Raw genomic sequence first — 5,583 nt, 5'->3', positions numbered from 1 at the left:
TCTCATCATGCTCACCCAAGATCGCCTTAAAGGTAATCACATCTTCACTACTCTTAGCGTTGACCACTAATGAAATTCACAATCATCACCCATTTCAGCCACCATAACAAACAAATGGTAAATATGATAAATCCAATTTACAGAAAGTTGAGAACAAAAGAATATGACAAAACACCTATCAAATAATACATCACAAATACTCACAAGTATTCATCTATTATCATGTTATACACTTTCATGTTAATGAACTACCACAAACTAGCACTTCACATTATGGTAACAACATTTTCACAATCATATATATGTCTTTAGCATATTAAATATATAAGACTCACACATCCTCATGAAAACGAGTAAGATTATTTCTGACATAGAATGCGAAGTCAAAATTAATAACATGCGAAAGACTCCAAAAAAACCTTAAGAGACATTGTACACTAAACAAATCTTAATTATTTATAATAAATATCATCTCAAAACAATTAATATATATATATATGTACAGGTCAAGATTATTATTTCATGACAATTTAAAAGGGAAAATGGTCATTAATGAAATACTTCAAAATCTCACTTAACATTTTCCAAGTAAACATTGTAGAAAATGGAGAATTGACAATACTTTCTCAAGCAAGTAGTATTTATTTTCCTGTATACAACCTTGTCTCCTCAATTGATCATTGTTGTACGTGACAAATCTATCACACTCACTTGTGCAGACGTTGTTGATTCTCCGCTTTTAATAACACAAGCTCTTGTGTAACACCGTGCTTTTCTATACGCGTTTTATTAATTATTTAATTGACAAGCGAATAATTTTAGAAATTAATAGGTATTGATTTAGGCTAAACCTCAGTTGAGTTTTAGTCTTGTTTTGTATTGTTATTTCCTAATTTATGGTAAATTTTCATAATTTTCTAAGACAAAACGTCGGGCCTTTTCGGGTCCAAATGCACCCTAAATTCGGCCCAAATGTGATTTTTGAGTTTCGTAACTCGGAATCAAATTTTCATTGTGCCATTAGCTTCAAAATATTATTTCAATTTCTAGTCAAAGTAGACACAAAGTTTATCTATAACTCATCTCTATATATTTTCACTCTAAAATCCAAGTTTCGACGTTCTAAACGTAACCCTAAATCAAGAGATTTTTAATCTTCAGTCGAGTTTTAACCACAATACTCAGACATGGTTTTAATCACGATATTTCATCACATTCGTCACATTATCCATTCATGAGTCAAGTTTGCTTGTTGAATAAGCAAAAATACAATCACTTACATAATCTCCTAAATCACTCACCATCTCCTTACACCACTATGATTTTGGGGAACCACTTTGATCTCCCCCAAATCTAATTACACCCTCTATAAAAGCAACCCCTTGGCCTTGAGGGAGAACAATTTTTTTCTCACTTTCTCACTTTGCATTCTAAGCACTTCTAAGAGATTTCAAGGTATTTCCCTTCTTGTTTTCTCAAAATCTCACATCTACACCATTAGATAGTTATCATCTTTTAGTATGTTGTTCTTGATTATGTGATCAACACTATCAAACCTTGTGGTTGCTTTAGAATGGAATGTGTTGAGATGACCATAGAGTTTTATGGAACCAACTTAAGTTAGCTTACTTTAAAGTGGTAAGTTTGACCTAAGAGATCTTGATTTAAAATGTTAACTTTTGATATGTTGTTCTTGACTATGTGACTAGCACTATCAACCCTTGTTGTTGCTTTAGAATGAAATGTGTTGAGATGACCATAGACCTTTGTTCAATGTACTTTAGTTAGCTTAATTTAATGTGGTAAGTTTAACATAAAATATCTTGACTTTAAAATATTCTTTTTAAGAATGAGATCAAAACTATCAACCCTTGTGTTGCTTTAGAATGAAATGTGTTGAAATGACCATGGAGTTTTATTGTTCAAAAGTATTGAATCCACTTAAGTTAGCTTACTTTAAAGTGGTAAGTTTAACTTAAGAGATCTTGATTTAAAGTGTTGACTTTGGTTAAGTAACTTACCTTAAAGTGGTGAATATGACTTAAAAAGTCTTCATGAAAGTATTAATTTGTATTAAAGTTAAAAGTTCAAGCTTTGTTAAAGTCTTATTTTAAAAAGGATTGTTTTCTTAAACAAGACTTTCGATGATAAAGGATGATTCACGAATATGTAATCTTGAACCGTATGGATGAAAGTGATTGAGTCCATGATAGGCTAAAAGATGTCTTTACCTAAGGGTTATCATGCAAGAATTTTAACTCGCAAACCTACTGATTTGTTCTTGTGTTTATTTCCAAAGCTTTCGAAGTTGAGCATCATACTCGTTTTTCACTTATCATCAAGAGAACCACTCACCTGACACTCTAAGGTGAGGGAGAATACATCGTGACACAGCGGTGTCAGAATATGACATCCGTATCTCCTAAACTACCTCAAAGGTTTGGAGCTGTCTTGAGTATTAAGAAATCTCGTACTTAATCAAATTGTTTGTCTGTTAGGATTAAGTACAGATGATCACTTAAGTCATATCGTTTAAGTTATGTCTATGTATGGAGTAATGTTGTGGTGATCCATGGATGAACATTACTCGAATAACTGTAACTAGGAAGGATCGACTATCCCTTGAGATATTTGATTTTACGTATTCTAAAAACCCCATGTCTGATGGTCATAATTCATTACCATGGTTAATAATCGATTATCAACATCAAAAATCAGAATCTTGTAGCTACTATAACTAGGTGTAATTGATTAACCCTTTTACATAATCGATTATCGATATCAAAAATCAGAATCTTGTAGCTATTGTAACGAGGAGTAGTCGATTAACATGTAACATAATCGATTACCAATATTCTAAAATCTCCTTGTCCGATGGACATAATCGATTACCTGGTCTGCTAATCGATTATCGATACCAGAAGTTATAATTCTTTTAGCTACTATAACTAGGAATAATTGATTAACCTTTGGCATAATCAATTATCAGTGTTATAAAATTGTCTGAATGATGGAAAGTATGGGAGTACAAGTAATACAAGATAAAATAATTTAAAAAGGACTGATATCCCAAAGATGAAACAAATACGTATCACTATAGCATAATTAAGCGTTATCTATCGGTAGTATGGGCTATTGGTGGTAACATGATTACTTAGAGCCCTCCTGACAAAGTCGTCAACTATTATGGCATTAAGGGCGAGGCCCAAAAGGTTATGTTTACCACGCAGCGAGATTGTCTAACCGTAAGTGGCTTGGTCATTGGCCCGTCCAGGGTGATTCAGCGATGGTTCGTAGTAGTGAGGATATTATTCCTATTTTATGTTATGATGTAAGATCGGGCCCCACAAGAAGTATCCCTTTGGGAGATGTCTTAGTCTGGGCCAATCATGTAAAAATAAATAATGATTAAATGATTTAATCGGCTAACCTCGGTTAGTGTGCATACTCATTATGAACAATGAAGTAGTGTAAAGGAAAGTTACGGGAGACAAATGAGCCCCAAGGTGTTGAGAGGGACGGTGATGGTGGTGATGCTTCACCAAAATCCTTGAGGGAGAGTCTAGGTGAGATGAGTCCCATGTATTCCTGGATGAGGTATTCTGTTGTATCGGACAATTCTTACAGCGCAAACTAGACAATCTCTGACAGCCCTTTTGCAATCAGGATCGATAAGAGGGATGCTGATATGAACCTCAAAGAGCCTAACCTTGATCTTGGTGGTCTTGAAGGAATTAGTGGTCCTATGACTAGGGCTAGGGCAAAAAGGGCTCAAAATGCCCTTGGACAACTCATAATGTTGATCCATGATGGTGAGCCAAAAATAGCCCAAGGGGGTGTAAAGATGCTCACTAGCATCTTGGTCCATGGTTCTGACCAAGCCAAGGATGGACCAGGCCATGCAAAACACTCAGGCCACGGGTCTGAGGAAAGCGCCAAAAATGGCCTTGGCATGGAGCCAGACGCATCAGGCTCAATTCCTGACCGAGATAACTCTGACCGAGTTGGGGACTTTGGTGCACCCAGTGTTGCACCAGGCGCTGGGCCAGACTGGCCTGGCCAGGAAATCTGTCCGAGGCGCATGCGCCAAGCTGCCACATCAGGCACTGGGCGTAGCCTGACCGAGTTAGGCCTAGCCAATTTAATTAGTATTGAGCAAATTTAATTTTTATAATAAATGTGTGGGCTAACTTTTTTCCAACACTTAGTTTAATTAATTAAAGTATTGTTGTAATAAATCTGCCCTTAAAAATTGACCAGAATGAAAATTGACACGTGGATGATTAAGACAAGCCTAAAAGTGTATAGCCTAAGGGGGTGTAAAGATGCTCACTAGCATCTTGGTCCATGGTTCTGACCAAGCCAAGGATGGACCAGGCCATGCAAAACACTCAGGCCACGGGTCTGAGGAAAGCGCCAAAAATGGCCTTGGCATGGAGCCAGACGCATCAGGCTCAATTCCTGACCGAGATAACTCTGACCGAGTTGGGGACTTTGGTGCACCCAGTGTTGCACCAGGCGCTGGGCCAGACTGGCCTGGCCAGGAAATCTGTCCGAGGCGCATGCGCCAAGCTGCCACATCAGGCACTGGGCGTAGCCTGACCGAGTTAGGCCTAGCCAATTTAATTAGTATTGAGCAAATTTAATTTTTATAATAAATGTGTGGGCTAACTTTTTTCCAACACTTAGTTTAATTAATTAAAGTATTGTTGTAATAAATCTGCCCTTAAAAATTGACCAGAATGAAAATTGACACGTGGATGATTAAGACAAGCCTAAAAGTGTAACCGACTCTTTAATGCTTGGAAGAACTTATTATTTTCGTGAACCAAACTCATTCTAACTTTGTCTAATATTATTTGGCAGGTAAATAAAGACTAATGTAGCCTTTGGAAAGAGATTGCTCGAGGGAAATCACAAAGTGACCATGGAAGAGCTTAATGGAGCATTTATGGGGCTTAAACACTATGTTTGGACCATTGGAGCTAAATCCACCTGGGCACAATTCTTTCAGAGGAATCCTAAGTTAATTTCAGAGTTGTTGGAGCAAAGTTGCTCGTGTGGAATTTGCATATGGTCGTTTGAGACCTTAATGGTGCATTAATGGTGCTTAATGCACATGTCCTAGCCGTTGGCAGCCTACCATCTTGCACCAACGGCATCCTATGTTATTTAGTGCATCCTTAATCAACACTTAGCCGTGGGAAATTCATTCCTTAGCAAAGGAATCCTATGCCAAGTCCAAGTGTACCCGAGGAGCATTAAGAAGGCTTAATTCCAACATTTTCCCTGTGCCAAATTAAAAGAGTCCAATGAAGCTCATCAAAGCTTAGCCGTGAGCATTAAGGAGTCTTCAACTCTCTTGATCATTTCACTTAATGGTTGAGCCAAGCACTTAAGGAGAAAAAGAATCTTATGTTTATCACTATCCAATCGTGGCAATCAAGCACCCTAGGCCAAGTCATTAAGTTTGTTTTCAATTGTAATAAAGCACACGAAACACATGTGCTATTTCCTTTACTACTCGAATATAGTCTAAATTAGGAGTAGATTCATTTGCTTTTAGAGTATCCAATGTAAGCA

Source organism: Lupinus angustifolius, chromosome LG12 (genome assembly GCF_001865875.1).
Source record: "Lupinus angustifolius cultivar Tanjil chromosome LG12, LupAngTanjil_v1.0, whole genome shotgun sequence".
Classification (NCBI taxonomy): domain Eukaryota; kingdom Viridiplantae; phylum Streptophyta; class Magnoliopsida; order Fabales; family Fabaceae; genus Lupinus; species Lupinus angustifolius.
This window is presented reverse-complemented; position numbering follows the sequence as displayed.